At 36.6% G+C, this 12282-nt stretch overlaps 1 protein-coding gene across 3 annotated transcripts in view; it reads right to left on the bottom strand.

Moving 5' to 3' along the window:
• The window catches only part of LOC149534691 (membrane magnesium transporter-like), an 81165-nt gene that overhangs the window by 29340 nt on the left and 39543 nt on the right, over positions 1-12282 (bottom strand). The window lies entirely within an intron of this gene.

The following is a 12282-nucleotide window of genomic DNA, read 5'->3' as shown; positions in this document are numbered from 1 at the left end:
AGAGAGCAGATAATACCATATCCTACGGTTTAAACTTTAATAGCATGAATTCTTATGCTATGAAACCATTGAAATATACATTTGCATACCCCAATACGTGTATTGAATAATCTAGTTAATAAATTACCAGCATGGCCAATCATCACATAATGATAAAATTGATCACTGAGGCAAAAAGGTCACAATTCAAAAGAAATGCATCGTGGTACAGGCAGGCTCTGACACAAACATAAGTTGACACACTTCTCTCTGAGCTATAGCATAAAGATATTATCTACTTTGATTTAACATATATTCCTAGCCAAGAGCTATAAACCTTAGAGAAAATTTCTAAAGCATATGTCTCTAGCAAGACAACTGTACTTGACTCACAACAACTGTATCATCAGGTAAACTCATTGCTAATGCAAAACTTGACAGTGCAGGTCACATAAGCTACTGTGAAACTATTGAACAATCCCAAATGCACATTAAGACTTCATTTTTAGCATATTTTGTGAAAAATGAAGAATTGTATAACAGAAAACCTACTGATAGACATTGCTGGCTATCAGAGAGATTATAAGAGTAAAAACTAATTGATTGACATTGAAAGTAGTACTCCACTATTCAGAGGGACAGCAGGCTGATCCTGCTGTTGATCCCAGAAAGGAGGCTAACCAGAAGGAGCTAGAAGAAGGATGGTATAACGTAAATTTCAACGAGACTTCCAGAGGCAAAACGTGGGAGTGGGGGGAAGGATGCATTCCAAGGAATCATAAAGGTAGGGTTATTGCATCAAAATCTAAGTACCTAGGCAGGGAGATCAGTGGCTCTCATGGCTATGCCCAAGCGGAGAAAGTGAGAAATATACACCTTGAAGGAGACTCCCTTCTTGCTATAAATTCAATCAAGCAAGGTGTACCCCAAATTGGCTGGGAAAGTGGCTCCTACTCATCATCAAACTATTAAATGAATTTGGGAGGTTTGAAGTGAGTCACCTGTACAGGAGGCTGATGGGGCGGCAGATAAGCTGCCCAAGAAACCCACGGAGGTGGGTGATGTGTGGAGGCTGCAATGCTAATTATTGCAAGAATTGATTTCACATTTTCTGCCGTAACGAATGGCAATTGTAGGATAGCAAGGACATCTGAAACTGGTGAGCAAGTTGGGATAGGATAAAAAGCTTTAACGAATTGGTATTGGAGGTGTCAGATGGTTCGAGACAAAACCGTGTGGAGTAAAAGTCTACAGTTATTTGAAGGCCCGTGTGAATCGCCGAATATCACAGAAACCTTTGGTGAATTTGGCACAATGGATATCACCCAGAAACACTTGTTAACAGCAATAGGCAGATGGCTTTCCTACATGTAGTGACAGAGAAAAGGATGCAGAGTCTTTTAAGACTATGTCACGAGTTGGTGTTTCGTGGAGTTTATTAAAATGATTTTAGTGGAGTTTATTAGGAACGACCATAGATACAGAGGTGAATCTGATCTCTGCCAATTTTTTGGTGAAGGTTCTTGTGACAAGTGAGCCCAAGGAAATGGTGGCAGCCCTTTGAAAGAAGCTATTTTTGAGGAAATTTTGTAGGGTAACTGGAAGATGTACTGAACAATGTGGAGGCCATGACTGGTATCCCTCTACCAAGGAACTACTACGTCATACATAGACACGGCCAAGGGGTGGACAGATTTTTGCTCATCTTCTCGGAGGACCCTTTGGAACTACCAAAGTTCAGAACAGCCACATTGAAGGGAGTGTTACTTCTGAATTGTATTCTTGATCAAGCACTGGAAAAGGACTTCGGTTGGCTCCAAGCTTTCATCAAGGAGAAGAATTTGAAGGATGCAGATAAGGGTGAGTTGCAGATGGCTGAGGAAGATAAGGACATTGATGAAAGTGTGAGAGATGTTGGCGGCTGCAGACCATAAGGAATTTTGACCCAAATGCCCTTGAGATACGAGTAAGAAATGCCAGTTGGAGAAGTCGGGTGGGATGGTCCCTGCAATGGGAACCAGTGAGATACTTCTTTTTTGCTTTTCTGGTGGTTTCAAAGAGGGATGCCTAGTGAAGCCATAATGGCTGGGGTCCCTTTTTCGTTGTATATGTTAGTTTAGTTAGCAGTTTCTGGTATGGATAGTGGATATAGTATAGTCGTTAGTATGCATTTTATAAGTTCGTAGGAATGTCTAAGATGTTACTGGGTGATCAGTATTAGAATAATATCTTGCTAATATCCAGTTTATTATTATGTTAATGGTCAATATTGTAAATATTAGAACGTTTCTAATATTGTAGTTGTTTTTTTGCCATGTAAACATCTTCTATGTAAACTATAAATGAGCGTCTGCTCATTCATTAATTTATTTACCAATTCCCTGTGTAATATGGTATCAAAGCCATGTTAATAACTTTCTTTGAAAGATTTATAAGTTCTTTCTGAAATTATTAGTTATTAAATTTTTCAAACTTGATTTTTTGGTGTCTTTCTCACACTACCTGCATTTCATGAGGGTTTTATTTGTGATTTTTTTCTCTAACCTACATAGAGTTTTCTCTAAAACTGACATCGTCTTGTCTTGTGGCTGCTACGTGGTCACATTTTTGTTTCTGCATGTGCTTTCTATGTTGGGGTTGTAGCTTCAGTCAGATTGATTCGATCTGAGATACATTATTGTTATTGGTAAATCATCATTTCTTATATATACTTATTCATGTTATACATATTATTTTTATTTTTTTTAAATATATTATTATTAATTAAATGATGATTAAACAATAGAGACATGTCTCTTCATGAGACGTGTCTCCTCTCATAATTATATGACATTCAAATCTACATTTGAAACACATCAATACGATGGCAATGTTATTACATTTGCAAAAGCGATCCTTGTTACTCATCCTGGTATCAAAGCCAAACAGTGAATGTAAGGAAACAACTTGTTTTACAAGAATAAATAAATAAATAAAATTGATATACCGAACAAGGGAGAGACAGGAAACAAGACATCCCATTGATCGGTAGATAAAGTACATAAAGAATTAAAGACTAATGCACACATCCAGGCGATTTAAGTCATTAATCAAGGAAGTCTGTGAATACCTTATCGAGCATTTCAAATGATATATTATGGAATAAGACTGAATAGACACCATCAGTTCTATATGGAAAAAATAGTAATCATGGCATTAAGACATAACCCCCTGCAACATATTACAGACCAACAATATAGGAAGAATAACAATCACCTCCAGGGTCCACAAATAACGGTATTTGTATATTAGCATGTTTAATATTTGGAGATCAAGCCATAAGGAATATTGAGCGCTGATCACAACAGGTAAATACATACCCAACACAATAGAGGTGGGGAATCTTAGGAGCAGTGAGGAGTCTAGGTAGCAGAAGAAGTGTTGGAAGCAGTTGCAAGCATGACTGGAGAAGATAGGTATAAGACATGGATCAAGGATTCAACTATGTATTGCACCCAGTACAATATCTTCGGTGAGAGGAATTGGATGATAAATATTCCACCATGGCAATTCATCTATATACTTATAAACAAAATGTCGAGAAGGTTTGCAATCTGGAGAAGAATAACGAAAAGGAATTGACGGGAAATAACAGAGATAGAGCAACCTCTATGGTCGGCAAATATAGATTTGTTTGGTATTGGAGAACTGGGGAAGAAAGGAATACAGAACATAGAATGGAGGAGAACAAAATGAATATCCACAGAGGAAGAAAACACCTTGGCACTGTGGAAAAGACAGAATAGCACATTCACAAAGTGGAAAATGAATCACAGTATTAGCGTAAAGCAATCAGTACCGATAGGAGTATTGAGAAAGAATTTTTATCACCGGGCAAAAACATACAGATGCACATATGATCAGGACACCATCAAGAGATGAACATCATCTATGGCAAATGCAATTACCATCAGACAGCAACAAGTATATCACTCATGCAATTTGGAGTCAGTGGGGATAATAGATTAATAACCAAATCTGTATTCATTCAATATCAAACAAAAGGTAATTGTTTTTCAAATGGAGAAATCGGGACTATTCCACATCAGCGACAAAGGATTACAAAAGGATGGAGAGGGAAGGATTGCAGGAGTAATTGATACAAATGATCCAGCAAGGAGTTGAGGACAAAGACGAATGGAACAGTCAGAAAATCATCGGCTACGGGAGAGACTGGAAGTCAGAAATGCCATTATACTCCGCTGAAGCCTGCGCCCTAGCCAAGGATGAAATAGGGGCTATACACGTCATGAAATATATTACACTTACTGTTAGATTACTAGACATGCTGGAGAATGGTGCTCAATGCATATAAATGCATACGCATGTATCAAATTGGAAGCCATCATATCTACACACGCTAGCAATCATTGATCACCATAAATAACTTCCTAGTCAGCACAGCAAGAACAAAGAAAGACATGGAACAATGAAACTGGTTTGACACCAAATAAGTACCAAATACTGATGCTGTTCTTGGACTATTGATAATTAATATTTTCAATATGCCAGACAAAGTCAGCATTCCTCCATCAAACATGGAGAGGAGAAGAGAGGTGAGAGAACAATCATGTTAGGATTGGACACATATATCTTTTGGATCGTAGTAATCCCCTATTGAGGAACTAGACTAGAAATTGTACAGATCTCAATCAAAAGCAGAATATATATAATAAATAAATAAGATGAAGATTTTTGTAGATACAAGGAATCTTTAGAGTAGGTATGCATGTCGACAGATAGCACAAAGAATTTACAGGTAGCGAATAAGATCTCTTTCAATCATATGAAGAAATGCATAGAGGAGGCTTAAGAGAGAAGCATGTAAGTTGCAAAGAAACAAATTTCCTAGCAGAGAAACATGTTAGTGAATGAAGATGAAATAGTGATTTTAAAATACACTAAAGCAAATGAGAGGATTGCCACCATGGATGAAAAGGGAACTCATAATGTGCCTTACTGCTAAGTTGTGAAATACTTGCATGGCGTAGAGATAAGAAGAATTTCTAAAATTTGAAATCATAGAGAATTCATGTTCACAAAAACAAAAACAAAAAGTTGCAAATAAATATTAAACTGGCTGAGTTCAATACATGTGAATATAAGTGAAGATTACTGTTTATTATCTCTACATGCAAATCCTTTAGATACCTTCTATATGAAGTGTAATGAGATCTATGCTGGAGTTGTTTTTTTGAGGATAGAAAAGTATCAACATACCACTCTTGGGCACATATCAAATGTTGGGGTTCCTCATGCACAAATCATTTGACATCCAATGGTGGATATAACGTAAAGGCTCTTGTGTTGGTGCTGTTGTGAAGGTTGATTTAAGATACATAGAATATCTAATCTTTATAGTTCAGAATTTGAAGGATGGGAATTGGCTTTCTCCAGACTCTAATGAACAGAGTATGATATTGTATATGATGATAAGACCTCAGTTCAATGCAATTGCTATTTCTAGATGTGGACAGAAATAATTTCAAAGTATCTACCCTTATTTAAGTGTCATGACTTATACATTAAAAGGCTTTGGGGATATTCACAATAATGTGGAGAATTAGGATTATCTTCAATTTATGGATAAATCACTTTGAGGTAGATGCTGATGTAACTCTTCAAGTTGGATGATGGAGTTCTCTCAAATTCCAATAGACATTGGAGTTGTTCACAGATTTGCAACCCAGTGAACTCTATGAGTGGGAATTTTTACATTGTGGGGGATAATGTTAACAATGTTCCATTCCCACTTATACCATCTTTAGAAAGGAGATGTTCCATTCTCAAATGCTTATGGACCCTCGTGTGCAGATAAGTGTGATTATCTTTGAGTATTACATTAATCTACTCATTGTAGTCTTTCTCGTATTGGTAATTCTATACATACTATAAGACTTATTTGCCTTGATCTTTTTTTTTCCGAGGATGTTCTTGCAGGAAAAGAAGGCTGGTACTTCACACATGGTACCAAATATGTCCAGACTCAATAGCTCGAAAGAAGCTGTGATCTATAATTCATTAGTCATCTGATGATTAGTGAGGCTCTTGAAAAGAATATTATTGATGATTGAGATTGAGTATCCTTCTACATCAAGACGGAGTCTAAAATACTTGTGTGTGACTACATGATTTTGATGGGCCTACCCTCGTGTACATCATGAGGAAGTAACAACTTATCACCAAAAGATCGGAAGATTGATATTACAAATTCAGAGGGAGTCCGACATGCATCCTTGGGTGAAGAGAGTTTCTAAGGGAGTAACTAGAGGACTTGACTTGTTAGGATCTTTTGTTCAAAGGGAGGATTACGAGGTGCAATTCCTTGTTAATAAGTTCTCTATGAAATAAAAGTTTGCAGTGAAATTTCTTTAGAGAGAAAGTTGAGGTGAAAACCCTTGTTCCACCCTCTAGGAGCAGCTATGGTGGATCCACCCTCTGACTTGGTTCATGGTATATATAATTTGAGTTACTACATGATGTTGTTGTGATTTATGTCATGAAAGGTGATGATCGTTCATTTGATATATGTGTGAGGTCGCTATTGTAAGGTGACAATCTTATAGCAATAACTTGACCATGTTATCATGATAGAATTCATTAAGTTGTTGTCTTGGAATGTGCCACTAATCATGTTAACAAAATGTATCATGATCGACTACATTAATTGTTGTCCCGGAATGAGCTGGAAATCATTATACTGCGGTTGTTGTGTTGTATTATTGATCCATTATCATGATAGACTACACTAAACTTGCTCTCCCGGACTGTGTCGGAAGGCATGACAATAAGAAAATCATGATAGTCCTGGATTCAACCAGAAATCATGAGATCAAGATTGGCTATCTGGTTGACTATGTTTGTCCCGGAATGTGTCGGAAATCAAATAGTATATATATTCTTAAAGGGATATAATTTTGTATAAGCATTTTTTATGCAAACTCGAATATGAGATTATGAAATTGATCATATCCTCCATTTCTAAGAGGGAGTGTTAAAGTAATAGCTTTGATTTGATCTGATAAAATTGATATTAGTATATGGAACAGGTTTACACATATATATACATATATACATATACATTCATATATGCATAGGTTTGATTTCCTCTACATACTGATATCACAAGCTATTTGATACTTTATGATCATACCCAGTTCTTCACTACATTTGTTGTTCTTGTGTTCTTGCTCTATTATCATGATAACAAACGTAACATGACAAACTACATTAAGTTGTCTCAGAGTGTAAAGGAGGTCATGATACTTGTCATTGGAGACTATATTAAGTTGATGTCACTAAGATCATGTTGTTATCTGATTGACGATATTCAATTGTTGTCCCATAGTGTGCCGAAGATCAAATAAGTTATATCCTTCTCAAATATATAATAATATAATTGTTGATAGGCATCTTGGTGTTGATGCTAGTGCTTATATCACAAGGATGTGAGATTGACAAGATTGTTCAGAATCAGATCACCATTTTGTGAGATGGTTGTGTTGTTTAAATCCTCCCTCACTAAGAGGAAATGTTGATGAAATAGCATTAGTTGAATTACATCTGATTTGATGGATATATGTTATATCCCTAAATATGCCATTCCAGGAAAATCATCATTTCTTATATGTACTTATTCATGTTATATTATATAAATTGTTATACATATTAACATATTTGTTAATATATTATTATTAATTAAATGATGATTAAACCATAGAGACATGTCTCCTCTCATATTTATATGAGATTCAAATCTGCATTTGGAACACATCAATGCGATGGCAATGTTATTACATTTGCAGAAGTGATCCTTGTTACTCAACATTCTATGTCATCATTTTGTACTAACGACATTTTCTGGGCCTGCTTTTTTTTTGGCTTTTATGAGGACCAATGATCATTATTCTGGTTGGTTTTTGTTTTTTCATGGGATTTCAACAACCCACGACATTGTGGTAATTTTTTTATGTTGCACCCACTCTGTTCACGCATGGCAAAATTTTCTTGTTGGCATCTTCGACAATTTTCATGGTGGTTTTGTCTTGTGACAAGATTTGTTTGCATGCAACACTTCCACTCTACAAATATCAGCGTGGACCATTGTTTATCTGCAGTTTCTGCAACTTACAAACCCCTTTTGCAATTGTTCTATTCAAAACAACATGATTTTAGCGCCACAGTCTATTCATCTGCTAAACTACTGCAGTGCTTCATTTTTTTAAGCTTTTTTCTAATATCTTCTTAGATGGCTAGGGTGTGTCACAACTCCCCCAGATTTTTCATTGGCTCCAAATTTTGATTGGAAATTCTTGATGGGTTTTTCGTGAGCTTTTTTGGGTCTCTCAAAATTTCCTAGGTCTTCAAAAAATTATGTCTTGGGATCCATGATCAAAGATTTGTTGTTCAATCTCAAAATCAGTACCTTTTTTCTGCCTCAATCATAATCAAAATGTGATTTTCACACGTTGAACATATTATGCCTCGATATTCATGCCACTATTAATTCAACCACCTTTGACCTTAGTTTTTTACAATGGCATCTCTAACAAATATTCCATTTGAGGGAAGTCAGAAATTCAACCGCAAAAACTACAATACTTGGAAGCAGTGTATGATGACAATCTTTGAATACAAATGTCTTTACAAAATTGACTGTTTTGGGTAAGACTGGTTGTCCTACAGATGAATACAAAAAACAATACAAATTTGATGAGGAATCGAGAAGCTATCATGCTCATCAAACTATCAATGACTGATGATCAACTTTCACAGGTAACTTCTAACAAAACAATTGCAGAAATTTGGAGTCGTCTAAAAGGTTAACATGAAACCTCTGATAAGAGTCTTGTGTTCTTCTTAAAGAACATGATCCCACAATCATGATGGATGAACAAGTGTCCCTACAAGATCATCTCAATAAAATCAATGACATTAAAGATCTGTCGGAAGCCATTGGATGTAAAACAAAAGAAGACATGGTGGTGATCACCCAGAAGAGTATATTGTATTCCTATAAGCACTTTGTTGAAACTCTCAACATTACTTCCACTTGTGCTGATGTATCATTTCCTGACCTTTGTATAATGCTTTTACAACAAGATCATTCAAAATAACTATTCAATAAGTGGTACCAGCTCATATTAAAAGACACAAGCTTTTTCAAGTAACTCATTTCATAAAGATACAAGCACCTATCAGTTTTCTCAACCTTCTCTGTAGAATCCCTTTGCTCAATCATTAGAAGGCCCAAAGAAGAAAAATATTTAGTGCAACTACTGTCATAAGGTTGGTCATATGAAGTTGGGGTGTTGTAAACACTTAGCCTTTCAACCAAGCAATTTGGTCCACAAACTAAAGGACATATTGTGGAGTACGTTGAACAAGGTGAGTGTTCCTTTTATGCCTTCATGACTAAGACTTGTAGATCATGTAAAATCTTTTGCCTGGTATACTGATTTAGGTGCTTCCCAGTATTTCACTCATTGTCAATATTGGTTCACAAATTTTCAGCCATTTGTAAATTCAGTCATTTTTGGAGGGGAGGAGTACATTGTTGTTGGAAAAGGCAATATATAGATTTAGTCTGGAGGAAGGAAACTAATTTTCCTAGATGTGTACTATGTTCTAGGAATGGAACTCAACCTTCTCTCAATCAATCAAATTCTAAGACATTCTTCCATGTTAGATGTGACCTTCCGTTCACACATCAGAGTGGTATCATTGATTGGGAGACTTAGTCTATTGTTGTTGTGGGTGTTGAGGATTACGTTCTTTTCAAATTTGTTGACTCTAGTGATTCCTAAGAGCTTGCTATGGCAGCCCAAAACTCCTTTATTAGTACACTCAGGCATCACTGGTATGGGCTCTTAAATGTGCACTATCTTTCTTGGCTTGTTCGAAAAGATCTTGTTATTGGACTATCGAAAATTTAGACCTAGAACTTTAGAGTTTGCAGAGCATATTAGGTGGGAAGCAACATCGCAGTCCATTTTCTGACGGCAACACCTCCAGAGCTTCTAAAGGAATTACAACTAGTCCATGCTAATATATATGGACCTATGGCTACTACTTTTGTTACTAGATCCACATATTTTCTACTTTTTGTTGATAATTTCAGTCGCAAAATGTGGGTCAAAGGTGTTTCTTTTGTTTCAAAAGTTCTAAGTATTTGTAGATATAGACGAACTCACGATGGGGGAGAAATTTGTTCCTCTACCTTCTCCCATTTCTGTGAACAACATGGCATAAAGCACCAATTACCAACACCCCTACAGCCCTTAGCAAAACGGTGTCATTGAGCATGAAAACCACATGATTACCGAGTCGGCCCAATCTATGCTTGAAAACAAGAGTGTTCCAAAGAAATCTTGGGTTGAAGTTGTTCATACTGCCCTCTATCTTGTCAACTGCTCTCCTACAGTGGCTATCAAGAAGCAAAATCCAGAAAAGGCCTAGTAGAATGTAACCCCAGAATCAGTCATCTCAAATTATTTGGCTCTACTGCTTTTGTTTGGATCCCTAATGGTAAAAACACCAATTTAGATGCCAAGAGACAAAAACTCATGCTAATCTACAACAATAATAATCACAAAGCCTATTGACTGGTTGACATCAATACTAATCATCCATCTTCAATTGTGATATGGCCTTTGAGAGGAACAAGGGTCATTTCAACTCTCTCCTCCAGTTATGAATTTAGACAATCAATCCCTCACGGCTCAAGTCTTGGGTGTCTATCTTCTATTGGATGCACTTGATGGGAGGGCTACAACTATTCATGTTCATACCTCTCCACCAATTCCTTCTCCTGCAGGCTCACCTAGACACGCAAGCACACCACTTGATTTTCCTCAGGCTTCATTCAATCTTCTATTTGATGATGATGATCATGTTGCAACTCCTACTTCTAATGTTGGCACTTCTACTCTCTAATCTAAATGGTGCACTAAGATGATAGGTAATCTTCATCACGATAAGCTCATCAAGGGTAGAACTACTTGGAAGAAGAAAAAAATCTTTTGATTTTATAAATTTTTCTCTCATGGCCAACATTCACAATGTGTGAGAGCCTCATACCTAAGTGGGAAAAAGCTATGAAGACCAAGCATCATAATCTATTGAAAAATAACACCGAGGATCTATCAAATCTTCCTTCAGGAAAGAAATCCACCAGATACAAATGGGTATACTAAGTCAAATACAAGGTTCATGGTACTTTAGATAAGTAAAAGACTTGTCTTGTTGTCAAAGGCTTCTCTTCATATGAAAGAATTGATTATGAGCACACCTTTTCTCTGACAACAAAGATGAGCACCATGGCAACTTAGTATGACTAGAATGTCCATCAAATGGATGTCAATAGTGCCTTCTTGAATGATGAGTTACAAGAAGAGGTTTAAACGACACCTCCTGGATATAGTTGCTAGTAAAGAACACCAAGTACTTGAGCTGGTGAAAGCACTTTGTGCCATTAACTATGCTCCTTGGAAATGGTACATGAAATTTGATAAGTATCTCACAGGTCAAGGTTTCCAGAGGAGTCATTCTGACTCACATATGTATGTCAAGACTACTGGCAATAAAATCATCCTCCTAATTATTTATGTAAATGATTTGATCATTACTAGTATTTCGACATCTTTAAATTAGGGAATCAAATAGAATTTACACCAATCTCTTGATATGACCGACCTTGGGCTTCTATACTACTGCCTAGGTATCGAGGTTTGGAAGAATACTCATGGCATCGTCATCTCTCAGTCTAAGTACTGAACTTGTCTACCAAATCTAGTTCTCCAATTGAGAATGAATATACATTCAAGCAACTAGTGCGCAATTTAATATATCTCACCATCACTAGACCTGATCTGAGCTTCTCAATGAGTTACATATCACGTTTTGTGATAGCTACTACTTCAGAACATTAGGTTGCAGCAAAAGCACATCCTACGTTATGTCAAAAGGCACTTCCGACTTTGATATCCTCTATGGACCTACCAAAGATCCCAGCCTCATCTGATACACAAATTTAGATTGTGGAGGCTTTGTTGATGACAAACAATCCACTTCTAAGTATGTCTTCACTTTGGGCACAAGTGCTACCACTTGAACCAGCTAGAAGCAATAGGTTGTATCCCTTTCCTCAATAGATGTTAAACATTGAGGAACAGTCAAAGCAGCTTGTGAGGCAGTTTGGCTTTGAAGGATGCCATCAAACATCTAGATGTCTAAGATAGACACTTCACCCCTCTTCTACGACAA

This window comes from Cupressus sempervirens, chromosome 10 (assembly GCF_028749045.1).
Source record: "Cupressus sempervirens isolate cs-2001-9-10 chromosome 10, ASM2874904v1, whole genome shotgun sequence".
Classification (NCBI taxonomy): domain Eukaryota; kingdom Viridiplantae; phylum Streptophyta; class Pinopsida; order Cupressales; family Cupressaceae; genus Cupressus; species Cupressus sempervirens.
This window is presented reverse-complemented; position numbering and strand designations above follow the sequence as displayed.